An 18,281-nucleotide genomic window follows, 5' to 3' on the forward strand; every position below is an offset into this window, starting at 1 on the left:
GAATGGGTTCCTCTCTGCACTGGTCCCAGCCTGTTCACTCATCATTTTGGTCATCATTTTCTGGAACATGGCATACATCTGCGGGTCTATGCCATCCTCCCCTTGCTGCTGCTCTTGACTCCTCTCGGATCGCGGGGAGCCCATCTCTTCTTCTGAGGCTGAGGAGTACTGTGGTGATGTGGTTCTTCTTCCTGACCTTGTTCGAACCATCAAATGTTGTGGATGCTCTCTGCAGGATGAAGTCTTGATTAGACTCTGAGGGAATTTTGGATTGGGAGGAAAATGATTATTGACGATATGGTAGACAATTGGAAGAATATCCCATTGCTAGGGATGGAGTTACCGCTAAAATTACGACAATTGTGTTGTCATTCTTTGTAAGAGAAATAACAACGGAAAATGTGCCTTGTTACCTAGGCGAGGTCGTCAACCACGAGGAAAAACACCATTTTGAAGGAAAGAGATATCTCTTGAAAAAAACAATCCGCAAACGGATTTAGAATAAGGAGAAGGCAAGTGAGTAAACAATTTCCACCGCAATAATCAAGGTATACACGAGGAAAATAAGGTGAAGAATTTTTTGCAAATAGACAAAATAATTGAAAATCCAATGAGAGAAAACCTATGATTTTGAAAAATTGCAGGCAGGATGAAAATGCAGCTGGAAATTCGAGATCCAGTAGAGAGGGAAGAATGAAAAAAAATCACCTGGAGTTTTGAAAGAAATTGGATATTTGAGTAAATCATCCAAGGTTTTAGGAAATAAAGGAAAATGTGAGAAAATATGGATATTTTAAAAATATTTTGGGAAAATGTAAGGAAATAGAGGTAACATACAAACAATCACATCCTGCACAAACATTTATGCACATACAACACTCCCTAAAAGGCTGACTCTAAATACATCATTTTGAAAATAGCTGTAGGACCCTAATCCTAACTCTAGGTTCAGATCATCTTTGTTCAATCCAGTTATACCGATATACCCGAACTGAAATTCGAGGTACGTGGCATATAATTTCAACTCCGGTTCTAAGGTAAGGTTTTCCAACATCCTTGAGCGCCTACCGATATACTTCGGACTGTGGCCCGCGGTACGTGGTAGGGGGGTGTTAACCCAAATAGTTGGCCCAGTTGTGAGGCTCTGTCCCAAACTAGGGTTCTGGAAGAGAGCCCAACAACGTGAAGACCGGGTAATGATAGGTAATGGAGGTTTGAAAAATGATCACATACAAGAAATAGATGGCTCTAAAACCTAAAGAGATAGATTTTGAAAATCTTTTGAAGAAGCATACATTGTTTGCATTCAGATCCTAAATTGAGGAGAGTTGTGTTTAAACCTAAGTCTATGTGAGCATGAAAATATCTCCTCAATCTGGTCCTACCAAACCATGCCTAGTCTATATGCAGCCAATGTCAGCTATGTCAGAATCTAGGCTCCAAGGTTCGCATGATAGCAAAAGTAAAAAGCTGATATTTTGTGAACATAATTTCGATGATTGAACTAAGTCAAGCACTACTTTGACCAGACGAGGACAGGTCCCATCACGGTCGCCAAACCTGTTATCGTCGTGAAATTTTTCCTCGTCTTCCCTTCCTTGCGGAAGAGAGAGAGGGAAACGCTTTCGTGATTCAAACTTGACCGGATTTTGGAAAATGGTTTGAAATACTCGCCTCCGTTTTGAAAATTGCGGGAAAATCCATGGGATGGGGCTCGACCTGTCGGTACGAGGTTCGACCGTTCCTGCCGCCTTTAACAGGGGTAATCGAACCAAGGACCAAAATTGTGCTTGACTTAGTGAAATTATCAAAATTGTGTTCTATCCTAAATGCACAGAGAATTCAGGCATGTGCTATGAAGTTTTGCAAAATGTAACTTGGAAAGACATGATGTATGCTCAGAAAAAGGTTTTGGAGTTGGAAATAGTTCTAAGGCAAATGATGGAAATCAATTTCTCAGGAAAACTCATGTGAAAGAGGTTTTGAAATCACGAGAAAGTTCATAAAGATGTGGGAACATCATGAATGGATGAAAATCCTAAGAAAATGGAAGTGATTCTTGAGAAAAAGGTCAACATTTGAAAAGGTAAACACTTCTCAGGAAAACTTGGACTTTGAGAATTTTCTTAGGAAAATGATGGAAATCCTGAGAAAATGGAAAGAATTCTTGAGAAAAAGGTAAACGTTTGAAGAAAAATTGCTTGTCAGGAAAAGCTTCAAGTTTTGAAAGCTTTCTTTGGAAAATGATTGAAATTTATTAGAAAATTCTTTGGAGAATTGAGACTTGGGAAACTGAAATCCTGAGAATCTTGGCCTTGAAACACTTGGAAATTGAGTTTGATCTTTGAGGAAAATTGGAAACTTCTTTTGGAAATCTTGAGAAAATAACCTTTTCCATGGAAAACTGTGGAAAAACTTGACTTGGGAAAACTGATTTTGAAAAATTCTCAGAGTTTCTTGAGAAATCGATTTCTTTGAGAAGGAAGTTTTCTTAAGAAAATCATGAGAAAACCAATGATTTCATGATGCGAATGACATGAGTGAATGAATGCACTTTGAAAAGATTTTCTGAGGAATTGGTTGGAAAAATGTGCATTAAGTCAAAATAAATCCTTCACATATCCTGACTGTGGCCATGAATATGTTTAGAGTTTAATTGATTCAATGCACAATGCTTTGGAAATATTGGAAATATGATGTGCATTTTTAAGATAGCCTAAGAGTGTAGGCTCAATGTGACTGGTAGAAAGATGATGGATCTGGGTCTCGCCCATATTCCGACTAGGGCCGTAAATATGGATTCCACCGAGTTCATCAACTCCCTAAGAGTTGGTGTACGTGTCATTCGTGTACATCCATAGTGCTTTTGAAATAAAATGCATGAATCATATAAACATGATATTACATAAATTCAAACTATATGATATGCATCCTAGTCTAAGCAGGAAATTAAATCTCTTATTCCAAAATTTACATTATTACATCACTAATCAAATGAAATAAATGGAAATTTCAGACTTCAGCTCCTTCTTTTGAATGTCCCTGCCAAACTTGAAATAAGGTTAGCTCAAATATGTGGGTTTTTCCAAGATTTTCCAATAATATTGTGAAATTATTGGATTTAATTGGATATAAACCCTATTCTCATGCTTCCTTGATATTTGAAATGATGAAAATGCGAGAAATTCAGTAGAAAATAGTTTGAAATTTGGAATTGGGGTTAAAATGACCAAAATACCCCTAAAATCAAAGTTATACCTTTAAAATCAGGTTTTTTGAAGGAAATTTTGATAAAATTGAGATTTTGAAATTCAAATTAAATCAAATAATGATAAAATGCAGTAAGAGACATGATGACATGCTGCTAAACACATTAAGACTGTAAAATCAGAATTTGACATATTGCAATTTATCCAAAATAACGAATTTCGCTTGTTTTTCGCTTGGATCCGGGTCCTGCGGGACCCTGTTTTGATATTATGGCTAATCCGAACCTCAAATGGATTCCAAATTGCACCAAATTCGGTATGAAGCATCTACTTACTCTGATAAACAGCCTAGAATTCTAAAAATCATGAAATGATATGATTTAAATGCTAAAATTTAAAGGAAATCCTAAAATGGTGGATTTTGCCTATGGATCCAAACCAAATGCAATGCTTAATATGATAATGCAAGATTTACACCATAAAAACTTATGATATTTTGCATACTGTTAAATAACCCTAAATGGAACATTTTTGGTTTTTACAGCCTCGGGATTTGAGCCATGGTGAGTTCAATAACAGGGATTTAGTTTTGACAGAGGTAAAAATCACTCTAATCTGATGTAAAATGCCAAAAAAATAAACAACATCCATGGAAATATATGATATTTAACAGAGCTACTAACGACACCTACATAAACAACTTTTATGTTCATAACTTTGGCATTTGATCAACATAAACACAGATAAAAATATAACTTTTCATTTCTAAATTGACAAAACAGACAAATGTGACCAAACAGGGGACTGACAAGAAAAATCCAAAACAGGTAACAGGTATCACGACTGTTTTAAAAATCACAGGCTTTTAGATGCGAACAGAGCACACCTCGGACATAACTTTCACTTTTTACAGTTTTGGATTTGGAGCAATATCCAAAGATAACCCACAGCCCTAAGTCGCTCCAAAATCTCAGAGGCCCAAATAAGGCTTTGACACGTGTCTCGAACTCTCGGATTTTTGTCAGACATAAAAAAAATTATAAAAATCTGAGAAAATCAGGTTAAAAACTAAACCGTTTCCCGAGTTCAGAACATATTTCGGATCAAAAAGAGAATCTCCCATGTGGGAGATCTCGATTTTACAATTCTGCAAATGATTTTCAAAACGCATCCCGGGTAACAAAACCCGACTTGCCATTTTGAATGTTTACTGTAGTAAACAAATTCAAATGCCTCAAAATTTTTGGCACAATTCTAGGGATACCTAAGGGCGCATTCAGTGATTTTTTTGGGATTTTTAATAAAATATAAATGCATGAAATGACGTGGGGACTGACTAACAAAAACAGAGAATTACTGAAAATGAACAGAATTGAAATAAATGCTCAATTAATCCTAATTAATTCATGAAACATGCTAAATTGATGAAATAAAATGCAAATTAAATCTAGCTAAATGCATGAATGTTAAAAATCATCAAGGAAGCATAATTGAATATTTTTATGTATGTCGTTTTATGAGAATAGCTCATTCCATCTCTCGGATGAGCTCTTTCTTCAAACGACTCCCGAATCGAATTATGAAATCAAATCAAGAGGAAAAGAGGTGCACCTTGCTTCGTTACGCAGCGTAGAAGCTCTTGAAAGGGGCGGCTATCACGAGATTTGTTCGTCCTTCGCTTCGGGCTTCGGATGGTTCACCAAAATCGACCCACTATGCCTTTTTCACCGAGCCGAAGGGGGCGTGACTTCCAAACTGCAAAAATCGGATTCTCAAGAAAGCTAGGTCGAATTTTCAAGTTCACAAGAGTTCTCAAAAGATGGTCCCCCTATGCTGGGCGTGGAGCCTTGTTTTTATAGATTTTCTGGAAAAAAATTGAATTTCAAACAGGCTCAATCTGAGCCCTCCATGTGGCGCCATCTCAGGGGGTGCTATCTGGGGGTTTGAAATTTGAATCTGGCTTTTGCAGGGAGCCCTCAAGTGGCGCCACCTCATGGGGCTATTTTTATTAAAAAATATATTAAATAAAAGAGAGGAAGCCAAGTGGGACTCTGGATTGGCGCCACCTCAAAAGTGTTTGACACATGTCAGAAGAACAGAGCAGTGGGCTCAGAAGGTGCCACCTCAGAGGAGTTTGAATTCTACTTTTTCTGATGAAAGGAGATCTGGACATGTGGCAGTCCAGGATGGTTCCATACCTGACAAGTGTCAGCTTGCTGGAGGAGGTTCTTCAGATGGCGCCACCTCAGAGGAGAATTTGAATTTCAAATGGAAGTTGGCTCTGGAGGAATGGAGGATGGACATGTGGCACCACCTCAGGGTGGCTCCTACAATGCCATGTGGCAAGAGGGAGGAAAAGGAGGGAAAGGGACACGTGGCACCATCTCACACAAAATAGAAAAGGTGAAGTTCAGGATTTGCGCCACCTCAGCCTGGAGTTTGAACATTTGAATTCTAGCTTTCTCTGAAGGAGGCAGAAAGTGACATGTGTCACTTGCTTTTTCTGAAGAAAGCAGAGAGAGACACGTGTCCCTTGCTTTTTTTGAGAAGAGCAGAGGGTGACATGTGTCACTTGCTTTTTCTGAGAAAAGCAGGGAGTGACATGTGTCTTCAACTTTTTCTAGAGGAAGCTGGAGATGACATGTGTCATCTACTTTTCTGAGAAAAATAGGAGGGAGACATGTGTCTTCTGCTTTTTCTGAAAGGAGCAGAGATTGACACGTGTCGCTTGCTTTTCTTGAGGAAAGGAGAGAGTGACATGTGTCACCTGCAGGAGACATAATTCAAATGGTGCCACCTCAGGGGAGACAAGTTCTACTTTTTCTGAACAGGACAACACATGGCACAGGGTGAAGATGGTAGACATTGACACGTGGCATAAAATGAAGAGGATGTCTAATGACATGTGGCGGCATCTTAAGGTGGCTCCACACTGACACGTGTCAAAGGATGACAGAAGAGAAGGTGACATGTGGCGCCAACTCTAGGTGAACCCTATGCTGACACATGGCAGGTAAATGGGAGGAGAGAGAAAGGACAAGTGGCACCAATCCAGGGGACAAGGCTCCTATATTTTTGGGTTTTTCAAAATTCAAATTTTCAAAAAAAAAGCCTGTGTGACACCACCTCAGTGTGGGTCCCACATTGCTTCTTTATTGAAATAAAGACAAGACAATAAGCCTCTTTTTGGAATTTTCATAAAATCTGGACTAATTGGTAAAACAGGAAATTTTGGAAAGAGTTGGCCCCTGTAGGGTGATTTTGTAAAAGGAAGATATTTGAAATTGTTTGACAAAAGGGCAAAGTCTGAGTTGAAATTTATTGAAAATTATCCAGATTGTTTTCCTAAGGAAATATTTTGAAATTCAGAGCCCTAGGGGTAAAATGGGAAGAATTGATAACTTTGAAGACCCAGGGTTTTGAAATCAATTTTGAAAAGAGTTAAAATTCTAATCTGGATTGAAAATTTTGAAATCAAGAGTTCTGGACCTCGAAATGACATGCTGTGCAGTGCAGTGATATGAGATGCTCATGCAATGATATGCAATGCCATGTCTTATGAAATGCAATCTTGAACCAAGACTTGGAGCTGTCTGTCTCCTGTTAAGAATAAATTTTTGAACATCTGAGTTAAAAATAGAGAAATTTTGAGAGTTCCAGATGAAATTTGGACTTTTGCAAGGTTCGGGCTCAGAAAATGACCATTTTGCCCTCCGGCGATTTCAGAGGCTGGATGATGATGTTTGGTGGAGATGCTGGAGAGGTGAGTGAAAATTTGGGGTGTTTACAATGTGGCGCCACCTCAGGGTGGCTCCTACAATGCCATGTGGTAGGTGAACATGAATGGAAGAAGCAGAATGCGCCACCTCAGTGGGGAGCTTTTCTACTTTTTCTGATGCAGGGAGGTCTGAACATGTGGCAGACAAGTGTCAGCTGTCTGTAGGAGTTCTCTCAAATGGCGCTACCTCAGAGGAAGATTTGAATTTCAAATGGGGGTTGGCTCTGGAGGAATGGAGAGTGAACATGTGGCATTTCCTCAGAGTGGATCCTACAATGCCATGTGGTAGGAGGGAAAAGCAAGGAACATGTGGCGGCTTCTTAGACAAAGTAAAAAAGGTGAAGTTCAGGATTTGTGCCACCTCTGGAAGGATTTGAATATTTGAATTCTAGCTTTTTCTGAAGAGAGCAGGAAATGACATGTGTCATTTGCTTTTTCTGAGAAGAGCAGAGATTGACACATGGCATTTGCTTTTTCTGAGAAGAGCAGAGATTGACATGTGTCCTCTGCAGGAGACACTCTTCAAATGGCGCCACCTCAGAGGAGACAAGCCTACCTTTTCTGGAGGAAGCTAGGAGTGACACATGTCTCCTACTTTTCTGAGAAAAGTAGGAAGAGACATGTGTCAGTCTACTTTTCTGAAAGAGGGAGAGGTTGACACGTGTCCTCTGCAGGAGACACTCTTCAAATGGCGCCACCTCAGAGGAGACAAGTTTTGCTTTTTCTGGACAGGACAACACATGACACTTGGCATCTCAGAGTGATCTTTGGAATGACACATGGCGCAGGATGGATATGTTGGATACTGACACATGGCAGATAAATGGGATGACATGTGGCGGCTTCTTAAGGTAGCCCCACACTGACACTTGGCATGGAAATGGGAGGAGAGAGAAAATGACATGTGGCGCCACCTCTAGGTGAACCCCACGCTGACACTTGGCAGGTAAATGGGAGGAGAGAGAAAAAGACAAGTGACACCAATCTAGGGGACAAGGCTCCTATATTTTTGGGTTTTTTAAAATTCAAATTTTCAAAAGAAAAGCCTGCGTGACGCCACCTCAGTGTGGGTCCCACATTGCTTCTTTATTGACATAAGGATAAAACAACAACCTCTTTTTGGAATTTTCATAAAATCTAGACTAATTGGTAAAAATATAAATTTTTGAAAAGAGTTGGCCCCTGTAGGGCGATTTTGTAAAAGACTGATAGTTGAAATAGCTGACAAAAGGTCATAATCTGAGGTGAACAAACTATCCAGATTATTTTCCTGAGGAAATATTTTGAAATTCAGAGCCCTGGGGGTAAAATGGGAAGAATTGATAATTTTGAAGACCCAGGGTTTTGAAATCAGTTTTAAAAGGAGTTGAAATTCTAATCTGGATTGAAAATTTTGAAATCAAGAGTTCTGGACCTCGAAATGACATGTTGTGCAGTGCAGTGCAGTGATATGAAATGCTCATGCAATGATATGCAATGTCATGTCTTATGCAATAGAATCTTGAACCAAGACTTGGAGATGTTTGTCTCCTGTCAGGAGTAAAATTTTGAACATCTGAGTTGATAATAGAGAAATTTTGAGAGTTCCAGATGAAATTTGGACTTTTGCAAGGTCCGGGCTCAGAAAATGACCATTTTGCCCTCTAACGATTTCAAAAGGCTGGATGCTGATGCTTGGTGAAAATGCTGGAGAGGTGAATGAAAATTTGGGGTGTTTACAGATGCCCCTCTTTGCTACTAAGCTGGCTTGTGGCCGGGCTTAGTGGCAAAGAAAAACACACCAAATTTGGGCTATATATATAAAATAAAAATGCCCCAGTTAGAAGGATCTAACTAAGTATGAAGATATTAGCCTGAGGAAGATGGTAGATATGAAATGGAGAATGAAGAGGAAAGATTCACTCTGTGAGAGTGAAATTCAGATTTATGCCCTTAACCTGGATGGGACAGAAATACCTCGCATGGAACGAAGCTCAGGTTTGGCCCTTAACCTGATTGGGGAATGTAATATCTCATCGAAATGAGACTCAGGTTTGTACCCTTAACCTGATCGGGCGGAAGATGAAATACCTCTTTGGGTGAGGCTCAGGATTGTACCCTTATCCTGATCGGGTGGAAGATGAAATACCTCTTTGGGTGAGGCTCAGGTTTGTACCCTTATCCTGATCGGGCGGAAAATGAAATACCTCTTTGATTGAGGCTCAGGTTTGTACCCTTATCCTGATCGGGCGGAAAATGAAATACCTCTTTGATTGAGGCTCAGGTTTGTACCCTTATCTTGATCGGGCGAAAAATACCTCTTTGAATGAGGCTCAAGTTTATACCCTTATCCTGATCGGGCGAAAAATGGAATGGAATCCTCGAAGGAAGAGACCATGATGGAACCTTTGGATTTTGCACAGTAAATCCGACAGGGGTTTTGCAAAAGGAAGGAAAATGGGGTCCCTAAAGCTTGAAAAGGGATTGATTTGGGGTGTCTCATTGCTGAGACTAAAATTAGCTTTTGAAATTGCCTTTTGCGAGAAAATGATTGGTGGTTCGACCTCGAACCAAAATGGGACTGTCTATGGTGGGACAGTGGGGACACAGGGAAGTGTGCAAATCTGAGAGTTCATGCTCTCAAAGAAGGAAAGGAATCAAGTCCTTAAGAGGGATTTAAAATTGGTGTCTGGATATATCAAAGACGGATATCACGCTCTCACGTCACGTCAGGATAACTAGAAAATATTGTCAAAATATTGGGAATTCTGTTGTTGATTCAAAGTTTTTGAAAATGTTGCACATTGTTGCAAAGATATTCTTTCTTTTCTACCCAAAGCATTACCTCCAAACAAGGTTCACTTTGTAGAATCAAGATTGGAAACCCAAATTATTTGCAATTGCCCTTCTTCAAGGAAGCTATCAATTTCCTTGATATGAGCAGGAAAGAGAATTTGATATTATGAAAGCAATTGATGAAAGAGTATTGATAAAACAATTTCACAAATTTAAAGAGGATTCTTGATAGATCTGGCGGTTTGATATCCTGAGAGCTTCTCTCATGCTAATCTTTCTGCACTCTTTTGACTCTCTGGTGTTTTGGCTATATTCTCCTTCATTTTGGAGATGTTCTGACTTTTTCTCTCTTTCTTTTTCCTCTCTTTCTCTCTTTTGGGAAGGGTACGTCACAAACTCCTTCAACTTGGAGATGTTTCGATCCTTCTTGGACGATGGGTTTGGAGAACTTTGAAGGATAGCTGAAATTAAATATCTTTTAGGGATTGTGGTTGGTATTTTAGAATGCTCTTTTTAAAACAATTATTTTCAATAAAACTTTGGAAAATCGTCAACCAAAGATATAAAAACCGACTTTCCACCGAAGTGGCGAGTACGGGTCGAATCCACAGGGAACGGGAACATTCTGAATTAATTCCAAAATAACACTTTATTAATAAAAACAAAGTTTACAACTATGTCAATGTTTACAAGTTACATTAAATAACATTCTAAACTATGAAAATAAAATACAATCAGAGGCTAAGTCTTCTGCAGGTCTCCAGGGGCATTTCTGTCTTTTCATATCAAGTGCAGTCGCACATTATAATTGAATTACACCTGTGAACCTGTTCTAACTCAACAACCTACAAAATAAAAACAAAAGTCAGTAACTAAATCAATACTTAATCTAAATTACATCTATAACTAATTCTAAACTATTTCTACATTAAACTACAGTTAATTTAAATATAAAAAACTAAAATTATACTAACTAAGTAAACTAACTAAGCTAAATAACTCTAATTACTCTAACTACTGTTAATTTACTGATTACATAACTAGAAAACAGTAAAACTACCCGAAATTAAACAATTACTTAAAAGACTGTTTTGTCCCTAAAGAAGGCAAAAATAGATTCTGACAGCTTTTCGCAACACGACTATTTGAGGGGTCAAACGAAGTCCAAATTTAGTCAAATCACTTCTATTCTGTAAAAGACAGATCCGAGAAGCTGACACATTTTACAGAAGTGAAAAATACGTTCTGGATCTCCAGAAAAAAGCGTTTCAAAATCAGGATAATTTGGGAAATCGCTGGACCCGAAATTTCAAAATCAGAAAATGTTGTTTTCGTAATACGCTTAAAAACCAGACCAAATCAACTCGGATCGATCTGAAATTTGGTCTGCAGACAGTTAACACACTAATGTAGAGAATAGAAAAATAATATCTAGAAAATTCACGAAATATCCACATGAACTAGCTAGTGCACGATCGGGTAAAAATTAGGGTTTTGGTTCAGTGCACTATTCATCCCTTTGAATCCACATTTGACATTTGGACATTGAACTACATACAAAAGCAGTCCTAACTGAACCTAATCTACTGTTAAAATACAGAAAACCATAACAATTACATTACATTATAAAATTTAAGAAATAACCTAACCTAAACTCACTGCACTCTAAATAAGATACAAAAATTATCTAAACTCTAATTAAACCTAATGCATAATATCTAATATCACTAACTAACTTAACTATCTATTCTAATATTAATTATACCTACTAAAACAACTACTAACTTACTAACTAACTTAATTAACTATCTAACCTAAATAACAAATCTAACTAAATCTAACATACTCTAGCTAACATGATTACCTAATGAACTAATTAATCTAATGTTAATTTTAACCTAATAAAGCAATTACTAATCTACGGTTAAACTAACTAGGGTTAGATTCTAAATAGGATTAGGGGTTTAACTAAGGCTAGGGTTAGTAATTAACTACGGTTTATGTTAGCTAGGGTTTAACTATGGTGGACAAGGGTCGGATGGGATAAGGTAGGGGTCGGTTAAGGTTATGGATTTGACTAGGGGGCGACTGGGGTAAGTAGGTCAACTAGCTAAGGTCGGTTTGGGTTAATTAAGTTAACTAAATACCTAGGGTTAATCTAACTAACAAGGGTTAGTTGACTAAGGGTAGGCTAACTAATTTCGGTCTACTAAAGTTGACTATGGTTAGATAAGGGTGGTTATGGTTAAGAGGGTGTAACTAGGTGTAAACACCTCAAATTTTCACTCACCTCCCATCATCATCCAGCCTCTGAAATCGCTGGAGGGCAAAATGGTCATTTGCTGAGCCTGGACGTTGCAAAAGTCCAAATTTCATCTGAAACTCTCAAATTTTCTCTATTTTTATCTCAGATGTTCAAGATTTTACTCCTGACAGGAGACAGACATCTCCAGAGTCTTGGTTCAAGATTGCGTTTCATAAGACATGACATTGCATATCATTGCATGAGCATTTCAAATCACTGCACTGCACAGCATGTCATTTCGAGGTCCAGAACTCTTGATTTCAAAATTTTCAATCCAGATTAGAATTTCAACTATTTTTAAAATTGATTTCAAAACCCTGGGTCTTCAAAATTATCAATTCTTCCCATTTTACCCCCAGGGCTCTGAATTTCAAAATATTTCCTCAGGAAAACAATCTGGATAATTTTCAATAAATTTCATCTCAGATTTTGCCCTTTTGTCAAACAATTTCAAACATCTTCCTTTTACAAAATCGCCCTACAGGGGCCAACTCTTTTCAAAATTTCTGTTTTACCAATTAGTCCAAATTTTTATGAAAATTCCAAAAAGAGGTTGTTGTTTTGTCCTTATTTCAATAAAAAAAGCAATGTGGGACCCACATTGAGGTGGTGTCACACAGGCTTTTCTTTTGAAAAATTTGAATTTTGAAAAACCCAAAAATATAGGAGCCTTGTCCCCTGGATTGGTGCCACTTGTCCTTTCTCTCTCCTCTCATTTACCTGCCCTGTGTCAGCATAGGGTTCACCTAGAGTTGGCGCCACATGTCACCTTCTCTCTTCTGCCACCCTTTGACACGTGTCAGTGTGGGACCACCTTAAGATGCCGCCACATGTCATTAGTCATCCTCTTTATTTTATGCCACGTGTTAATGTCTACCATCTTCACCCTGTGCCAAGTGTCATTCCAAGGTCACCATGAGATGCCACGTGTCATGTGTTGTCCTGTTCAGAAAAAGTAGAACTTGTCTCCCCTGAGGTGGCACCATTTGAATTATGTCTCCTGCAAGTGACACATGTCACTCTCTCCTTTCCTCAGGAAAAGCAAGCGACATGTGTCAATCTCTGCTCCTTTCAGAAAAAGCAGAGGACACATGTCTCCCTCCTATTTTTCTCAGAAAAGTAGATGACACATGTCATCTCCAGCTTCCTTTAGAAAAAGTAGAAGACACATGTCACTCCCTGCTTTTCTCAGAAAAAGCAAGTGACACATGTCACCCTCTGCTCTTCTCAGAAAAAGCAAGGGACACGTGTCTCTCTCTGCTTTCTTCAGAAAAAGCAAGTGACACATGTCACTTTCTGCCTCCTTCAGAGAAAGCTAGAATTCAAATGTTCAAACTCCAGTCTGAGGTGGCGCAAATCCTGAACTTCACCTTTTCTATTTTGTGTGAGATGGTGCCACGTGTCCCTTTTCCTCCCTCTTGCCACATGTCATTGTAGGAGCCACCCTGAGGTGGTGCCACATGGCAGTCTCTCCTTTCCTCTAGAAAAAGCAGAAATTTAAATTTCAAACTCTCTCTGAGGTGGCACCATCTGAATCCTCTGCCTTTCCTTCTGACACATGTCAATGAAGATGCTCTGAGATGGCGCCACATGTCAGTCTCTCCTTTCATCAGAAAAAGTAGAATTCAAACCCCTCTGAGGTGGCGTCTTCTGCTTCCTCTGCTCCTACCTTCTGACACATGGCAATGTGGATGCTCTGAGATGGCGCCACATGGAAGTCTCTCCTCCTTCCAGAATAAAGCAGAATTTGAATTTCAAACTCCAAGACAACACCCTCTGAGATGGCGCCACATGGAGGGCTCAGATTAAGCTTCTTTGAATTTCAAAATTTTCCAAAAATCTCTATAAATACAAGGCCCCATGCCTAGCCTAGAGGAGCTTCTTTTGGATTTCGCATTTTCACTCTGAGAGCCCTGTTTGAGAATTGAACTTCAGAATTCCATTTTCATTCTTTCTTGGTTTCCTCTGGATTCACGCCCCTCTGGAGCCCATTATCAAGGTAGCCACTCATTTTGGGAGTTCCAAAACCGCTGGAGAACACAAGGTAAGCCTCCATTCCTATTGATTTCACTATGATAATTTTTTTGGTTTGATTCGTGTTGTCGTTTGAAGAAAGAGCTCATCCGAGGGATAGATTGAGCTATTCTCATAAAACGACATATATAAAAATACATAATTATACTTCCTTGATGATTTTTAACATGCATGTAGTTAGCTAGATTTAATTTGCATTTTATTTCATTCATTTAGTACATTTCATGAATTAATTAGGATTAATTTAGCATTTATTTTAATTCTGCTTATTTTCAGTAGGTCTCTGTTTTTGTCAGTCAGTCCACACGTAATTTCATGCATTTATTTTTTATTAAAAATCCCAAAAAAATCACGGAATGCGCCTTTAGGTGTCCCTAAATTTTTTCCAAAAATTTGGAGCCATTTGAATTTGTTTACTCCGGTAAATATTCAAAATGGCAAGTCGGCTTTTGTTACCCGGGATACATTTTGAAAATCATTTGCCGACTTGTAAAATCGATATATCCCTCATGGGAGATCTTATTTTCGATCCGAAATATGTTATGAACTCGGGAGAATGTCTAGCTTTTAATATGATTTTTTCAGATTTTTCTGATTTTTTTTTATATCTGACAAAAATCCGAGAGTTTGGGACACGTGTCAGAGCCTAATTTGGGCCTCTGAGATCTTGGATCGACTTAGGGCTATGGTTTCTCTTTGTGTGTTGCTCCAAATCCAAAACTACAAAAAGTGAAAATTGTGTCCGAGATGTCCTCTGTTTGCATATAAAAGCTTGTGATTTTTAGAACAGCGTTGATACCTGCTTCAAATTTTGTTTGTCAGTCCCCTGTTTTGCTACATTTGTCTGTTCTGTTAGTTTAGGCAGGAATAGTTATATTTTTCTCTATGTTTCAGTTGATCAAATGCCAAAGTCATAAACATGAACGTTGTTCATGTAGGTTTCGTGCATAGCTCTTATTAATTTCATAAATTTCCATGGCCTTTTTCTATTTTTTTGGAATTTTACATCAGATTAGGGTGATTTTTACCTCTATCTGAACTAAATCCATGTTATTGAACTCACCATGGCTCAAATCCCGAGGCTGTAAAAACCAAAAATGTTCCATTTCAGGTCCTTTAACAGTTTGCAAAATATCATAAGTTTTCATGGTGTAAATCTTGCATTATCATATTAAGCATTGCATTTGGTTCGGATCCATAGGCAAAATCCATCATTTTTAGGACTTCCTTTAAATTTTAGCATTTAAATCATATCATTTCGTAATTTTTAGCATTCTAGGCTGTTTATCAAAGTAAGTAGATGCTTCATACCGAATTTGGTGCAATTTGGAATCCATTTGAGGTTCGGATTAGCTATAATACCAAAACAGGGTCCCGCACGACCCGGATCCAAGCGAAAAACAAGCAAAATTCGTTATTTTGGATAAATTACAAAATGTCAAATTCTGATTTTACAGTCTTAATGTGTTTAGAAGCATGTCATCATGTCTCTTACTGCATTTTATCATCATTTGATTCAATTTGAACTTCAAAATCTCAATTTTACCAAGTTTTCCTTCAAAAAAACCCTTATTTTAAAGGTATAACTTTATAATTAGGGGTATTTTGGTTATTTTGACCACCAATTCCGAATTTCAAACTGTTTTCCACTGAATTCCCTGCATTTACATCATTTCAAAACATCAAGGAAGCATGAGAATAGGGTTTATATCCAATTAAATCCAATAACTTCATAATATTATTGGAAAATCTTGGAAAAACCCACATATTTGAGCTAACTTTATTTTAAGCTTGGCAGGGACATTCCAAAGAAGGAGCTGAAGTCTGCAAATTTCTTTTATTTCCTTTATTTAGTGATGTAATAATGTAAATTTTGGAATAAGAGATTTAATTTCCTGCTTAGACTAGGATGCATATCATATAGCTTGAATTTATGCAATATCCTGTTTCTATGATTCATGCATTTTATTTCAAAAGCACTATGGATGTTCACGAATGGCACGTGCACCAACTCTTAGGGAGTTGATGGACTCGGTGGGATCCATATTTACGGTCCTAGTCGGAATATGGACGAGACCTAGATCCATCATCTTTCTACTAGTCACATTGAGCCTACACTCTTAGGCTATCTTAAAATGCACATCATATTTCCAAAGTTTTCAAAATCATGTGCATCAAATCAACTAAGTTCTGAACATATTCATGGCCACAGTCAGAATATGTGAAGGATTTATCTTGACTTAATGCATATTTTTCCAACAAATCTCTTAGAAAATCTTTTCAAAGTGCATTCATTCACTTATGTCATTTGCATCATATAATCATTGATTTTCTTAAGAAAATTTCATTCTCAAGAAATCGATTTCTCAAGAAATTCTAAGGATTTTTCAAAATCGGTTTTCCAAAGACAAGTTTCTCCACAGTTTTCCCGGGAAAAAGTCATTTTTCCAAGATTTTCAAGAGAAGTGTCTTACCTTTTTCAAAGTCAAAATCGATTTTCCAAATATTCCAAGATTAAGATTCTCAGGATTTCAATTTCCCAAGCTTCAATTTTCCTTTTCCACAAGGGTTTTCCAATGAATTTCTATCATTTTCCTAAGAAAATTCACAAAGTCCAAGTTTTCCTAAGAAGTGTTTCCCTTTTCAAATGTTCACCCTTTTCTCAAGAATCACTTCTATTTTCCCAGGACTTCCAATCATTCACGATTTTCCCTTTATAAACTTTTTCGAGATTTCAAGTCTTTTCATCAGAGTTTCCTGAGAAATTGACTTTCAGCTTTTTCCTGAGAGAATCTTTTCAACTCCAAATATTTTCCAAGCATGCATCATGTTTTCCCAAGCTGCATTTTCCAAAATCTCATAGCACATGCCTGAATTCTCTGTGCATTTAGGATAGAACATAACTTTGATAATTTAACTAAGTCAAGCATAGTTTTGGTCCTTGGTTCGATTACCCCTGTTAAAGGCGGCAGGAACGGTCGAACCTCGTACCGACAGGTCAAGCCCCATCCCATGGATTTTCCCGCAATTTTCAAAACGGAGGCGAGTATTTCAAAACATTTTCAAAATCCGGTCAAGTTTGAATCGCGAAAGCGTTTCCTTCCTTTTTCTCTTCCGCAAGGAAGGGAAGACGGGGGAAAAATTTCACGACGACAACAGGTTTGGCGACCGAGATGGGACATGTCCTCGTCTGATCAAAGTAGTGCTTGACTTAGTTCAATTATCAAAATTATGTTCACAAAATGTCAGCTCTTTACTTTTTGCTATCATGTGAACCTAAGAGCCTAGATTCTGACCTAGCTGACATTGACTGCATGTAGACTCGGCATGGTTTGGTAGGACCAGATTGAGGAGATATTTTTATGTTCACATAGACTTAGGTCTAAACACGACTCTCCTCAATTTAGGATCTGAATGCAAACAATGTATGCTTCTTCAAAGATTTTCAAAATCTATCTCTCTAGGACTTAGAGCCTTCTATTTCTTGCATGTGATCATTTTTTCAAAACTCCCTTACCTATCTTTACCCGGTCTTCACGTTGCTGGGCTCTCTTCCAGAACCCTAGTTCGGGACAGAGCCTCACAACTGGGCCAACTATTTGGGTTAACACCCCCCTACCACGTACCGCGGGCCACAGTCCGAAGTATATCGGTAGGCGCTCAAGGATGTTGGAAAACCTTACCTTAGAATCGGAGTTGAAACTCTATGCCACGTACCTCGGATTTCGATTCGGGTATATCGGCATAACTGGATTGGACAAAGATGATCTGAACTTAGAGTTAGGATTAAGGTCCTACAGCTGTTTTCAAAATGATGCATCTAGAGTCAGCTTCTTAGGGAGTGCTGAATGTGCATAAATGTTTATGCAGGATGTGAGTTTGTATGCTACTTTTATTTCTCTCATATTTTTTCCAAAAATATCTTTCCAAATATCCATATTCTCATCTTTTCCTTTATTTTCTAAAACCCTGGATGGTTTTTCCCAAATATTCAATTTCTTTCAAAACTCCAGGTGATTTTTCATTCTCCCGTTCTACTGGACCTCGAATTTCCAGCTGCATTTGTATCCTGCCTGCAATTTTTCAAAATCATATGTTTTCTTTCCTTGGATTCCAATCATTTTGTCTATTTGCCAAATTCTCCATCTTATTTTCTTCTTGAATACCTTGATTTATTGCG

Source organism: Nuphar pumila, chromosome 3 (assembly GCF_984573655.1).
Source record: "Nuphar pumila chromosome 3, dmNupPumi1.hap1.1, whole genome shotgun sequence".
Taxonomy (NCBI): domain Eukaryota; kingdom Viridiplantae; phylum Streptophyta; class Magnoliopsida; order Nymphaeales; family Nymphaeaceae; genus Nuphar; species Nuphar pumila.